The 15,130-nt window shown below is 51.2% G+C and overlaps 1 long non-coding RNA gene across 1 annotated transcript; it reads right to left on the bottom strand.

Moving 5' to 3' along the window:
• Positions 1-7,324: 7,324 nt before the first annotated feature.
• Positions 7,325-12,644, bottom strand: LOC139603366 (uncharacterized). The gene is made up of 2 exons (XR_011683661.1): positions 9,708-12,644; positions 7,325-7,851 (listed from the first exon to the last, which is right to left on the bottom strand). It is a non-coding gene; the product is annotated as an uncharacterized lncRNA (long non-coding RNA).
• Between the last annotated feature and the right edge of the window lie 2,486 nt (positions 12,645-15,130).

Genomic DNA, 15,130 nt, shown 5'->3' with positions numbered 1-15,130 from the left:
CATAGCCCAGGTGTGGGGCTGTCAGGGAGATAAAAGAGCCTTAATTAAGACCCAATAAGCTGAGTGATTTGTTATCTCGGCACAATATATTACTCCAGCCTATCGATCCCAGGGAAGCACGTGTGTCTGAGAGCCACTGACCAGGCTGGATCCCTCCCTGGGGAATATTCACCGTGCAATTCCCACTGGAGCACCAGTTCCTGCTGCTGGCTGCTGCCAGAGGACAGGAACAGCCCTAAGGTCTCCCCACTGCTGGACAGAGCCAGAAAAATAGCAGGGTTTGCTTCGCCAAGGGAAGAACACAGTGAAATCTGGGAAAAGGCAGTTTCCATAAACCAGCATGAGCTCAGCTGTGGAATGGGAAGCCCCAAGGCCTGTCCCTGTCCCAGGCAGGGCTGGATGTCCCCGAGCAGGGAGCCAGGCCCTGGACACACATGCCATGACCTTGGTGCTCCAGCCCAGCCAGCACCACATCCCCACAGCTGCTGAGACATTCCCTTCCCAGCTAAGATCAAACCATTTATTTCTCAAAACTTGAAGGAGGGGTGAAGGGGAGAGGGAGGGGAACCCAATTCCTTTAACATTCGAAATGTTAAACTGTTCATGGAGTTCTTTGATCTTTTGAGGTTTTGCTGCAAAGGGAACACCCTTTCCCCATTGGTTTACTGAGTCACGCTTATTACTTCAATGCAGAAATATCCTTTATGTCAAGTGTATAAATATCCAGCTCTAAGCTTCAGAAGCCTTTTCCTTTTTTCTTTTTTTTTTTCTGTCTGCCTTTTTTTTATTTTTTTTTTCCTGGAGGAGCGTGTGGAGCTGCCTTCATTCTCCCTCACAGCCACAGTGACTTCCCAGCAGGAAAACCGGGTGCTCTGCATGGGTGCCTTGCAGGAACCCCCCCTCTCTGCATCCTCCCCACATTTCTTATGGGGAATTCGACAACAAAAAAGCAGGAGGGAGGAAGAGAGTAGCACATGCAGCCTGGAAATGAAGTTCAGATCCCGGGATGCCCCTTTGCGAGGAGGAGCATCTCCCGCGGGATGCGCGACACAAGCACGGGCTGGGGAGCGGCTGCACGGCTCTCCCACGTTCTCTCCCGCATCTCCGGCATCTCGGGGCCGAGGCCGGGCTTCAAAGTGGCCGCAGGTGCGGAGGAAAAGCCGCGGGCTGGCGGAGCCCGGCTGGCAGGGCCCGGCTGGCGCACGATGCCGGCGGCACCCACGCGTCCGCCCGGCCCTCCCGCAGCCCCGGCTGGAGCCGGGCCGGGCCGGCTGCTCCCCGCCGCCTGCCCCGCGACTTGGCCCCGAGCTACGTCTGCCATCGGGCTTGTTTGAACAGTATCGATGGCAGGCAAGCCGCAGCTTGAGCAGCGGGAGCCCCGGCAGGGTTTGCTTCCACGGGCAAGGAGGCGGTGATGCCCCCGCGCCCCGTCTCGGCTGCGGGGTGAGGATGCAGCTCCTCCCTGCTTTGCTTCAGCTTCCCAGCAGGATGTCACTTCCAGGACAGGCCATCCCGCTGCCATGGGTGTGCCAGGTAGTGCCAAGAGTGTTTTAAACCATGGCACAGCTCAGCAGCTCTGGATTTGCTTCTTGTTCAAGGAAAGACGCCGCAAACCGTGAGCCTCGCTCAGACCTTAGCCAGGCTCAGCCAGGGAAATGGAGGCATTCCTGAGAGACCCCCCCAAAATGGGACAGCATTCCCACTCCAGCCAGCCTTGGCTGAGAGGAGGCAAAGCTTTTAGGGGCCACCTTCCCTGTCCAATTCTTGCTGCAAGCTGAGATGGATGCTCAGAGCTACCTCCAGTCACCACCTCTAGGACCACTGAGCAGATTCCTGAGCAGCTGTGTGTCCTGTGTCCCCAAATCAGGAGCTCCATCAGCAATGACAGCCTGGCCAGCTGTGTGTCCTGTGTCCCCAAATCAGGAGCTCCATCAGCAATGACAGCCTGGCCAGCTGTGTGTCCTGTGTCCCCAAATCAGGAGCTCCATCAGCAATGACAGCCTGGCCAGCTGTGTGTCCTGTGTCCCCAGATCAGGAACTCCATCAGCAATGACAGCCTGGCCAGCTGTGTGTCCTGTGTCCCCAGATCAGGAGCTCCATCAGCAATGACAGCCTGGCCAGCTGGGGCAGCATCCAGAGCCCTCACTGGCAGAGAGATCAGGGCTGGTGCTGTGTCAGAGCCCTCTCAGGGATGTGTGTCTGCCCTGTGTCCTCCCTTCCTCCCCAGCACAGCACAGCAGGGGTGACCAGCATCACCCCCTCGTGTCCCCTGGGGTCTCAGGTGCTTTTGCTGGACCTGGCACATCCAGGAATGCTGGCTGGACCCTGATCCATCCCTGCAGCTGAGTGTGGGAGCTGCTCTGACCCCTCAAGCCCAGCTGTGCCCAGGCTGATGAGGCTCCTGGCTGACACCTATCCCTGTGCTCCCTCTCCATCCCAGCATGGAAATGGGTCCACGCTTTCCTTTGTCTTCCCTTTTTCCCCCTTGCTGGGGTTCACACCCCCCCCATTACATAACCAGGAGCCAGCTCTGGGCAGAGCAAGGAAACCTGACATTCACATAACCTGCCAGGCTCTCTCCAACAGGGATTATTAAGTCATTAGAGTCTGTTAGCAAATTTTCCCAAATACTTTTTGCTTCTTCCCAGGGGCACCTTGATGGTTAATGATCCCAAACTACGGGCTGGGCTTAAATTCACCCACTCTGGTCAAACAACCTGCAGTGAGGGTGTGGGAGAGCTGCAGAGGGAGGGGTCAGAAAAATGAAAGAAAATTAAGAAAATTCCCTCAAAAGGATGCTCCTGTTGAATGGCAGAGGGTTGGGGAGGGGAAGGAGAGGGTTGCCCACCCCAGGGAGGGTGAGGGGGTGATGATGCCCATCCTCCCTGGGTAACACACACCCGCTTTTCTCCTCGGCTGAGCTGGCAGCCCAGGGCAATATTTCTAACAGGCAACTGTATTGCCTAACTGGAGACAGAATAAAAAAATAATCATAAAAAAAACCAGTCAGGCAGGCCAGTTGAGTAGAGAGGAGATAGGTTGCACCCAAGTGCAGCTGACTTGTCCTCACATTCTCAGGCTGAGCAGTGAGTGCATCAACACCTGAGGATCTGAGGCTGGGGACAGGGGACATCCCCTGGCCCCAAACCCCCACCCAGGAGCAGCATCTGTTCAAAATCCACCCTTTTATCAGGGTACCCCTCACAATTTTGTGCTTGTTGAGAAGCAAATTCTGGAGGAATGGTTACAACTGCAATCCAAGGTGTAGGTAAAGGGGAAACCCCACACAGACTCCTCTTATTTTAAACCCATGGCTTTTAAAAAGAATATTATACACTTAAAAGGATTTCTGATCCATTTGGCATTTAGAAAAGCCTCCATAATTTTTATGAATATCAGTAAAACTAGCAATAATAATGAACTGATGGCTACCAAAGTGTGCCTCCAGGTAACTCTGAATAATTTCCACTCGGATAAGCAGTACAGCTCTCTGATCCCCATGACCCCACAGCCTTGAAAACCCTTTGAAAGATCAGAGCAGGCCATGATTTCCATCCCAAGCCACTTTTGGTTAATATCTGTGAGGAAGTCACCTGGGTATATCCAACATGAGGTTCAGCATTGGCATGGGGCTGCAGAAAACTCTGATTTTCCAGACAAGTGCAGGCACCTGGAGCCACCCAGGTGCTCACCCATCCCACAGCTCCCAAGACAGGGGATGGAGCCTTGCAATGGATCCCCCATCAAGGAGCAGAGATCCCTCAGTGTCACCAACCCTTTCACCACTGGGCAGAGTGCAGGGAACCAGCGAGTCAAAAATTCACCTTCTCTGCAAAGTTGCTCATGGAAGGAGATTTGTCACATGAGCCTGTTTGCTCCAGAAATAAATCTCCCTTTAAGGCAGGTAAATCTCAGGCAGAATCTGTAAGATACCCTAATGTGGCATTAAGCTGAAGTTAAGGTTATATTCCTCCAGGGATGCCAGATGGGATTTGCTTTCCTTGAAGACAGGACACATATTTTAACTTTAATGGGTTGATGGAGCCCCTTTTATCTTGTAAATATGAATGAGGAACGGGGAGCTGTTAAATAAATGGAGGGGTTTTACCTGAACCTTTTTCCCTGTCATTGGCTTGGACTGTGCTAAAGACCTTTGTTTTCTCAGCAGAAAACTCGCTCAATCATTCAGAAAGGGAACTAAATGCCTTTTGAGAACATAACCTTTATTTTCCAGATAAATGGTTCACTCAGAGCAATTTGCATGTGGGAAGCTGGTATATGGCACAGGGAAAAAAAAAATTATATTTAAAACCCAATAGCAATGTAGGTCATGATACAAACATCTACTGCTGAGATGACTTCTCTGGGGTTGGAGAGTGAGGGAGCTCAAGGCAATGTAAAAGGATGGGGAGGGTTTGTGCAGCAGCTCTGCTTGGGGCTGACTGGGGAGAGGGAGGAGTGAACTGATCCATAGTGGTCCAGGTAAAAGGGGCTGGGCCCTGGGAAGGTGCAGATGAGAAACTCTGCAAATGGTTCCCACCACCCCACGCCTGCTCTGCAGCCTTGTCCCCAAGGCTGGCTCTGCAAACCCATGCCAGCCCCTCTCTCTTTCCAGAACTGACCCCCCCAGCTGTGTCCCATTCCCTGGAGCTGTCACACCGACCCCAGTGACACTTGGCCACCTCTGCCCAAGCACAATTCCCCCAGCAGAGCCAACCAAGGGAGCTGCTGCTGCTGCCACACCACCAGGGAGGGACAAACCAGCCCTCAAACCTGATCTCCCTCCAGCAGCAGGTTCCCCTGAAATTCTCCAAATCAGCACACCCCAAAACTCCTCATCCCCCATCTAAGCTGCTACAAACAGACCCACTGACCCAGGGCACCTAACCCAGCCCAGAAACAGCCCCCAGACCTCGGGCTGGGAACCAAACCCTGCTCTCCAAAGTGAGAGAGGAGCCTGTGGGGCGCTGACCCCGCTGCAGGTTGTGCCCCTGCCATGGTGTGGAGGAGGCAGAGCCTGGGAAAGGCGCCGGGAGCAGCTGCAGCAGAGCCGGGTGCCAAGCCCAGCTGCTCGTTAATTAGGGTAACATGTTGTCTCTTGTACACACCTCCAAAGACGCTGCATTAGCTTGATAAGTATTTAACACTTGGCACAGGGGGAAATTTCCACTTAGCATCCAGCAGAGCTGAGCAGCAGGGAGGGAAAGGTGGCACAGGCAGGGCAGGAGGTGGCACAGCCCTGGGCAGCCAGCCCTGCCCTGCTGGGACCACAGCAGGCAGCAGCTGGGGGGTTTGTGGGCTCTGCCACCACACTGGGGGCTCACAGCCCTGGGACAAAGCCCTGGCTCTGTTCTGGGCTTAATCCAGCCCTCTCCTGGGGGTTGTGGCTGCTCGTGGCTTGTTGGAACTCAGTGCATCCCGCTGGGTATCCGGAATTGCCGAGGATCCCACTGGGGTCTTGGAGACCCTGGCACACAGCCCAGAGCACCTGGGGACTTGATTTTGACCCTTGGAGCAAGTTACCGGCTTTGTATGAGGACCTGAAAGTCACAGAAGTTTGAATAGTATAATAATGAAATTATCACAGGGTCAAAATGTAGATTTTAGGATTTTTGGTGTGGGGGTTATGGGGACAAGATGGAGGAACTTGGGCGTGTCCAGCCTTTCTTCTTCTTGTTCTCCATTTTCTGCAGTGCTGTTGGCACTTTGGGATTGGTTTAGAGTAGAAGTGCACTGTCTAACACAGGTGATGGGTATTGGGAATTAAGTGTAAATATGTTCTATGTAGTTTGTAGTATAAAAGGACAACACCACCTCAGGGGTGGTCAGAGTGCCTGTGGCTGCCCTGCTGAGCAGACCTCGGCTGGGCAGAAAGAAAATTTTATAGATAAGAATTAATAAACAACCTCAAGAGCGAAAAGTGAAGAGTCCAGACTCGTTCTTCAGCCGCATGGGCTGAAACAGAGACATCCTGCACATCTCAGGGCAGCAATTAACAACCAAAACCCCAGAGTGGCTCTCTGTGAGAGGCTTTAGGAGCGTGCTGGCCGTGACGGGCCCGCTGTGCTGCCTGCATTGTGCTGGGGTGCAGGTACCGTGCAAACACACTGCCAATGTGCTGCTGCCTGCCAGACATCTTCATCCCCACAGCTGCCTTCCTTCCTGCAGGAAAAAGGGCCAGACTCAGCTCCTGGCACTGCAGGATATCCCCAGAGCTGAGGGGAAACTGAGCTGGGACACAGAAAAATGGTCCTTGCTGCAAAATTCACCTTTTGCAAGCACAAATCCCTCCAGAGTGGGCAGGGATGAGGGTGATCAGACTCTCTCCAGCTTTGGGGACTCATCCCAGCCACACATAAATTGGGGTGGGGAAGCTGGTCCCAGCCCATTAGGCACTGGCCAAGCCTTACAAAGGGCCAGGCAGCAGCCCAGCCTCCTCTTTCCACTAGGAGGTTACATTAGCATTTTCCATATGTTCCAGTGCAGATAAATCTTTTGTCTGAATCGAAATCAGTAATTATGAGTCAGTGTTAGCACACAGCGGGTGAGTCAGGCACAGAGGCATTTTTGCCTCGTACCCTCAAGGTCTGAGACACATGGCTCTCCCGAGCCTCCCGTGTGTGGTCTTTGTTCAGGGCTTTCACAAACCCCATGGGCAATCCACCAGCAACCCCCAGCCAGAGCTGCCACCTCCTCCTCAAATCCTCAGGGTGGGAAAACACCCTCAGCACCTGGGAAATGCACAGGTGGTCCCTGCTCACTCCATGCCCTGCTCACTTGTCTCCAGCTCTGGCAGGACGTGGTTGTTTGAGGGGATGTTTTATTGATGGGTGTGCCAGGTTGGAGATTGGTCTCCCCACTCCCTTTGATCCCCCTACTCATCTCCTTACCCCATCTCCTCTCCTCACACCCCCGTGGAGCTCAGCCCCATCTTTTCCCTCCTCTGTGGCACTTCATCCTCCCACACACCAGGCCTGGCCTATGGAAAATGATCCAGCCCTGAGAGGTGTCACGGGCTGGAGGTGGTTTGGTCACCCAGGTGCACAGAAGGAGCTCCAAACCCCATAGCCAAACCCTGGAGAGCCCATCCCAAGTGCTGAGCCAAGCTTTAAAGATGTGTGGGCAGAGCAATACATGGCCTAAATCCTTAATCTCTGCAAGGGCCACATTGGTAATGTCACCAGGGTGAGGCTCACTCATGGCTCTTCTGCTCCCTCAGAGTGGAACTCCTTTAGGGGCTTTGTCCTAAAAGAGCAAGAAACTCATGGCTCTAAAAGTTATTAGGATAGAGAACACAGTCCAAGATATCCCCACATCCAGCATGATCATTTAAACTCCATTTAATTTAGAGGTGCCACAAGAGAGTAACAACACCTTGATGAGTGCCACGAGCCAGCACCACACACAGGGGAGGGAGAGCATCCCCACACTCCTTGTTTGAGCCACAGCAGAGATAAAAATCCCACTGGCATGACCCAGGAAGGAGCTGTCAGCCCCCAGCTCTGCACAGAGGAGATTAGCCCAGCCAGCCTGCGTTTGCTTTCTTTGCCTTAAAGCACGCAAACCCCAACAAAACAGACTTTGTTCACTGCCCCTCCTAAACCACTTAGGCAGGGGGGAGATGAGCTGAAAGCTTAGACACGCTGCAGAGCTCCAGCCAGATGTGGTTTCCAATGGCTGACTTAGGCACCTCTGAAACCTGAGGTTCATTAATGAAGGTGCCTGCTGAACCATAACGAGCTGGTGTAATTACCTCGGCCGGACAGCACCGCCACGAGTGACCACAGCATCTCAGCGAGGTGAGGAAATGGGTGAAGGTCACTGCCCACGCTGCCAGGCTCTGGTGGGTGGCTGGGGAGAGATAACAAACCATCAGGGTCACCCTGATAAGGGATGGGAAAGCTCCAGAGGTGAGGAATGAGTACGTGTGAAGGGTGATGTCCCCCTCCAAATGACAAGCTCCTCAGCAGAGCCCTGCAGAGCTGAGGGTGCTCCCCTGAGGGAGCAATCACTGAGCTGTGTCTCTGTGGGGTGAGCACTGGGCAGGAGAATCCTTCCCTGCAGCCCAGATGGTCCCTTCCCAGTTCAAACCAGTGCAAGGAGTAGAACGGAGGGCATTCTGCTTATGGCAATTCCATAGGTTGATCCCAACACCCAACCCCACTGGTCACCTGTGGATGAGCTCCTGGATGCTCAGGAAATAAATGCTGAGCTAGGCTTAAGTAGGAGCAGCTTAAACTGGAGTCAGCCCAGAGCCCCCAGCAGAGGGAATGGAGAAGCCACCGTGGCTGAGGACCAGAGAAGCACCCACACCAAACCATCCAGTCTGAGAACAGGAAGATGAAGGAAGACAAATCCCAGCATCCAGGAAGGGGTGACAAAGCAGGGGGACAAGGTGACCCTCCCCAGTGGGGGCACAGACCTGTTCTCCTCCTCCCCTGTTCCCTGAAGCACAGCCCTGCTGATGGAAGTCAGCACCTCAGCGAGCAAACACTCACTGGGAGCTTTTCACACCTGGCTTAGCCTCTTGGAGTTTCACACCAGTGAAGAGCTGTGACCTCAGGAGGGGAGGGTATCAGCTATATTTCCCAAATATCAGCAAATTGTGTGAGAGAAAGAGATATGCTAAGGGGGCAGACTGCTCAAACCATTACCATCCTTCTTAGTACCACTTAGCTGAACCGTTAAAAAGATCCAGGGCTCCCAAAGACAATTAAGCTCAAGGGAAGCCATAAATCTCAATAAACATCAAGCCAAGTTTTCTTCACTGCTTGAAACAACAGATATAATTTCATTGGTTACTGAGCTCATGCTCCCAAAGGGATTTCAGATAAAAAGCCACTTATTCAAAACACCAAAGCCAGGCTTCTCCTGTCTCTCAGGCTACCGAGGGGTCAGATTTCCCAGCATGGGAACATGTGCCCTGCAGTCTGCAGAGGTGGAGCCTGGCTGCAGCAAACCTCTGCAGATTTATGGTGTCTGTGGCACGGCGCTGTGACCTGCCACCAAGGTCAGGCACCTGCCTGGGGAGGTGGCTGAGCCCAACAGGAGGCAGCCACGGGGCAGGAGGGGTCCTGGATGCTGACACAGCCTCCATGCTCTGCTGAGCTGGGCAGGACACGGAGCTGGTGGGGCTGGGCACCTGCTCTGGGACCCCAGGGGCTGAGGGCACGCACGGCCAAGGGTGTGGGGAGCATTTTCTGTATCTCCAAGCTGGCTTCCAGCCCTGCCTCGTTATCTCTGAGGTACTTGAGGAGCCCAAAGGGGCAGCACAGAGCACATCAGCTCTCCCAGCTGCCCCAGGAGCTTCCTGGCACTCTGCCCTCCTGCCACTGATCCAGCTCACAGCCAGCCTCTCTCACCCGTGTGCTTTCCACTGCAGAGATCAGAGTGAAAGCCATGCCAAGGCAGCACATGCCAGCCTCAAGTCCTCACTCCAGGGTTTTTTCCTGGCAGGTTCCGTGCTCAACAGGGCTGGGGCTTCAGTTTTGACAGCTCCCTGCAAGGTCATTCCATCCACCAAGTGCTGCTTCCTTGTGCTTTGATTTAAGTTCTGGCATGCCTCTTGTATTGATTTCTCTCAGATGTATTTTATGGGGAATAAGCACTCAAACCAGGAGGCCAAGACCTCCTGCATTGTGCACAGCATGGTAATGGATGAGCTCCTTCTCACACTCCCTCCCTCCCCTTGTCCCCAATTCTCTCACCTTTTATTTAATCCACTTGCAAATGCAGTGGGGTGAAGGATGGCAAATGCACAAGCACATGAAATGTCCCTGCTTTGGATGCTTCCCTGGGAGAGCCAAGCAGGGGATGGCTTTGAGTTGAAAGTAGAAAGACTTCTCCCAGTTTTTATCAGGAGCTTCAGCTGCAAAGGCATTTCCCTGGTTGAGACTGTCTGTGAGATCCCCTTGACCACTGGGTAGTGGCCAAGAGCCTCAGGAAGCCTAAAGAATTCAGCCTTGTAATTATTTAGCACCCAAAAGCTGCAGGTGGTAGAAGCAACTCAAACCTCAACTTTTCTCTCCCCAAAAGAAACCATCTTTACCACCAGAAAGCCCTGGTGGGATGGCAGGGAGCATCCTCATATCTGCTCTGCTGTCTGTGCAGACTGTCCAGGGCCAAACATTCCAAGGAAGGCTTTTTCTGCCAGCTGAAAAATCTCCTGACCTCAGCAGAGGTGGAGGCACACCTGATCCTGGGGGACAGCCTGAGCTCTCCAGGTTTCCAGCCCAGTGGTTTATCAGCATCCAAGATGTGCACGCTGGGTTTGCTGCATCCAGCACGGCTGGAGGTGACCTTGGCAGTGCTGGTGTCCTGGTTAAACCCCAGCCTTAGGTGAGACCTAAAAATCACCACCAGAAACAGCAGAATTTTCAAGGGACAAACCCTCAGCAGACCCAAGTGAGAGGTTTTCTCTATTTTAGTAAACAAACTACCTGGCATCCCTATTGCCAGCATCAGGTTTCCCAAAATCCCGAATCCGGGCTGCTGAAATGATGACATTGCTGTAAAAATGAGGACTCCAAAACTCCCATTCAGTATCTTTTCCTCTGATGACATAAGCCCAAGGAGTCAGGATTTGGAAGGCAGCCCTCATTCTGTCCACAGGAGGAATAAAAACATGGTTATTGTTTTTCTCAGTGAACTGCAAAGCCTGTTTTAAAGTGAAACCTGAGCTTCCCATCTCATCACGTGCTTCCAGGAGCTCGAGCTTTAGGAAAACCAAATACTTTCAAACTCTGGATAAGACCATTAGAGTTGCTTAATTTCCTTTATGTCCATCTGTTTCAATTCAGTTCAGTTGCTTCTGTCCCAGACAAGACATTTGGCTCTTCTAAATAAATCTTATAGCCCATTTGGATTAAAGACTTTCTGATGCAGCCTCTGAATATAATCCCTCTGATTTGCATCTCAAAGAAATCGAGTTAAAACCGAGTAAGAACCATACACGGAGTGCTTGGAATTGCTGGAGTACGTGAAGCACTCACGAGGTCCCATATGGATAATGGTGCTTTTGTTTGGAATTTATCATGAGCTCCTGCATTCCCCTGGCTGTGCTCACACCAGGCACACTCCGGGGCTCTCAAGGCAGGCAGGGTGCAAACGTAATTGACTGGTTTTGCTGTTGTCCAAGGCTCCAAGTGTTACCCGAGAAGGCTGTGGGGAAAGCGTGAGACGCACTCAGAGAGTGTGGGATGGCTGATGCCACCACGGGGCCAGCAGAGCACGAGAGAATGAATGAATGAACAGCAAATCCAGCTCCAGCAGCTCTGGGATTATTCTCCTCTTCAGCTCCAATAGGTGCTTTTCACATGGAGGGAGAGCTGAGCTCCGTGCTGGAGTGTCACTATAGGACTCGAAACAACACGAGTGCAGACACTGATGTTTTCAAGGTGAAGAAAAAGGTGAAGTTTGTTTCCTAACTCTAACATTTAATATTTAAATTCCATTTTACGCATTCATTTTTTTATCTTGACATTTTTTATTTTTTATCAAATAATTAAACCATATATTCCTACATTATCCAAACCATTTGTCATCAATACACTTTCAATTAACCTTCCTCTGTATTTCCTAATATCAAAAACAATAACCAACTGTCATCATCACTCCATAACCACTCCCAAACAAACATAAAATTAATCCCAGAACTAAACCCCCCCCCCCAAAAAACCCCAAACAAAAATACAAACCATGATCATAAATCATCAACCAATCACCCACCAAATTTTATGCTCTTGTAGCTTATAAAAAGCATGACACTGAAGATGTCAAGATGGCTGCCACACACACCCAAGGACAAAAGACTTACTGTTAGTAACCTTACTGTTAGTTTTTGCTAGGTATATACACGCAAACATTTATAGATTTCCAAAAGTGACAGCGGACTGGAGGGTGAAAGTGCCACCTCTGCAATGACACTGGACAAACCAACAACCCATCAAATTTTTTTTCTTCTATAAAAGATGCAAAACAGTAAGTTATCTACAGAAAGTGCACGACAAAGTTTGTTATGAGAACGTAAACATAAGAAAGCTTAGAAAATCTTTTAAAAAAATCAAAGCAGCACGGGAGCACATCGCTACCCCAGAGGCAGCGCTCTCTGCTGCTGTCCCCGGGCTGCTCAGCCGGCACTGCCAGCGTTATCTCATTTTTGGGTCACGGGATGCCGGGCGCTATTCGTGGCAGTGACGCAGCCGCTTTCCTGCCCAGGCAAATGCTTTTCCCCTTTCCGTGTCCCAGGGTACCTGTCTGTGACACACGCCTTGCGAAACGGCTGCAGCGCTCCGAGATCGCCCGGATAAGAGGCGGCTCCGTTCGAGGCTCGCTGTTTTGGCAGCAGCCCAAGCGCTCCCTCGCTGCTGTCCCACTGATTCCTCTCAGGAGCGTTTGGAGGCTCGAGGTGTTTGTGCTGCTGAGGCGTGGGAACAGCTGCTTCCCTCTTTTTAACCTTCAGAGCGGTAAAATCCTGGTAGGGGGGAAAAAAAATAAAAAGGAAAACTTACATAATCCCAAAAAAACAACCAAATTCTAAGCAAAGACATGCTGCATCACCAGTGCTGCCCATGGCAGAGCTGTGCTCTAAATGGATTCAAGGGAGCAATTCAAAACCCTGTCACAGGGACATAATTTTAAGAGGAATGGACATGGTTGTATTGACAAACTCTAAATCTCCTCCCAAAGATCCCAAGATTATCAACTCCTCACATGGTGGGGAGCTGAGTCACAGAGCAGGGAGGTGGTTTGGGTATCAGCCCTGCAGGGTTCCTGCAGAGAATCAGATCCACAGCAGGACACAGGCAGGAATCCCTTTGCTAGGGCAAAGCAGACACCCACGCTGCTAATAATGATAATAATTAATTACAAGGACAGAGCAGAACTGCCCCAGCCTGAACCTTTACCCAGAAAAACCTCATTTTCTCTGGATGAGAAGGGCCTGGCTTATTTACCACTGAGGAACAGGATGGGGAGAAGAGCTGGACCCAGCTCAGACCATCACTCCCTCCCCTCTGCTACAACCCCAGAGCCATCACAGGGCCATTAAAAGCCAAATTCATTTCCACAGCTGAACCCAACTGCCCGTAATACAGAATCTGCTGCAGCTGTGGTTCAGTGTGGCACCTGAGAGCTGGGAGGTTAATGACACAGGGCTGTCAGCAGCCTTAATTATATTCCCATTTTTCCAGCCCCTGATTAGCTTTAGAGCTCATCTGGTGTCAGAAATTTGGTGCCTAAGCTTTGACAAAAGTGTTTCATTATTACTTAATAAACGGGCAGAGAGGGAGGGCACGTCTTTAAGCTCTGGCTTGTAAAAGCTTCCTCTTTTTTTCAGCTTTTCATTTAACCTCCCAAAGGCTCCCTTACCTCGCCTATTTGGGCTGACCCCAATCTCAGTGCCCAGCCAAGAGCCCCCCACATTGCTGGCACCCCCAAACCTGTCTCAAATTCCTCCATAAATGCGCTCTGTTCAGCTGGGAGCCTGCTGCTCTCTGGCTGCTGATGGCCAATTAATAAGAATCATTCATTACTGTTCTATCACCCCTAAAATGAGCCAGGTGTTTGCAGGGAAAAATAATAAAATGAAAGGAGATTTAAAAACAATAATAATAAAAGCACAAGCTTTGAATCAAAAGATCCAAACGGCTTAAAATCTAAAGCAGAGCTTAAGTTCTTCTTGAGATTCAATTTCCTCCAGCTCTCAGGGAAGTTAATTAGCTTGAATATTAATAGAATTGGTGAGAAGGAGCCTGGTATCTTTTAGCTCCTTCTCTAAAAACACCGTGAGCTCCACCACAAACCTCACTGGGTGAGGCCCCTCAGCAGATCCCTGCCCTTGCTCAGACCCCCAAAGGCAGCTTAGTACCCAATTCCCAATGAATTCCCCCCCAAATTTTGTCACCTCTTAATGTTCATATTTTTTATCCTTTTGCAGGAAATTCTTGCAGTGGAAATTTGAGCAAATAATTACAAAACACTGGACTCATGCTCAGGACTGAGATCACTGGTGCTGCCTGGGTGCCTGGAGGAGGTTTTTAAAGCCCAGGGTGGCCCTTCAGCATCATGAGCTGGATATTCCCTCCCACCTGGCCTGACAGGCAATCCCCTAAATTCCTCCTGTGTTTGTGAGTGTTTGTGAACATCCCTAACAACATTTTCCCTGTTTCTGTGAGGATGAGAGGGGCCTGCCCAGAGGAGCACTCAGGTGGGGTAGGGTTCATGGTGCTGGTGTCTCTCTGGACTTGGCCACGTTCATGGCAGCTCCCTGAGATGAAGGACGCTCTCAATGACTTTAGCCTTGACCTCTGATCAGTCAGAAACTACGGAAGTTTCCAGCACCTCCATCCACTTAATGTTTAACTTCTGCCGTGGCTTCTGGAGACTGATACAATTTTGGCTTTGCAAAGGCAACTGGAGCTGGAAGGAGCTGACTGCAAACCATTAGCAGGGCTGTTCTCACCCTGGTTCTTGGCTTTTTAATTGCCAGGCACAGTGACAGGAGACATTTACTGCAAAAAGCTGCAACCACATGAAATTTGCTTCGTTCGAGGTTTGGTTCCAGTGGAGCAGCGAGTGATAGAAACCAGGTTGATATTAACAGAGCCACTTCCAGTGTCTCCAGTGGTGACAGCACTGGAGTTTGGCTCAAAGATTTCCAGAAGCTGGAGATGGGCAGGGAGCAACAACAGCATTTGGTGAATGGCCTCAGCTCAGCACACAGCAGGTGTGGGGTATTTTTGGCACGATCCCACCACTGTGTCTGATGTTCTTGTCCCTTGAGTGATTAAAACAAGCCCCATCAAAAAGGGACCATGGGGAGCTTGGTGACTTCTGCCCAGGAATACCTGAAACTATTGGAAAGAATTCTCCTCCTTCCATTTCCCCCTCCATGTGAGAAAAAAGAGAATTGTTTGGGAGTGAAAATCAGCTGGAACGGGAACGGTTTTCCATCAGTGAGAAAAGCTGAGGTGGTGTCTCGTGATGGCTGAGGTGGACTCCTTCAGTGGAGGACTTTGGTCCAGCAAGGCACCAGTAACACCAGTAGCACCAGTAACACCAGTAAGACCAGCCCTACAGCCTGTCCCCACACCATTTGCAGGGCTGGTAAGGAAGGGCAAACACCAAACGT

The sequence above is a fragment of the Agelaius tricolor genome, unplaced genomic scaffold (genome assembly GCF_023055355.1).
Source record: "Agelaius tricolor isolate 1412-34295 unplaced genomic scaffold, bAgeTri1.0.p SCAF_38, whole genome shotgun sequence".
Lineage (NCBI taxonomy): Eukaryota > Metazoa > Chordata > Aves > Passeriformes > Icteridae > Agelaius > Agelaius tricolor.
Note: the sequence above shows the minus strand (reverse complement) of the source record. Positions and strands in the feature narration are given on the sequence as shown.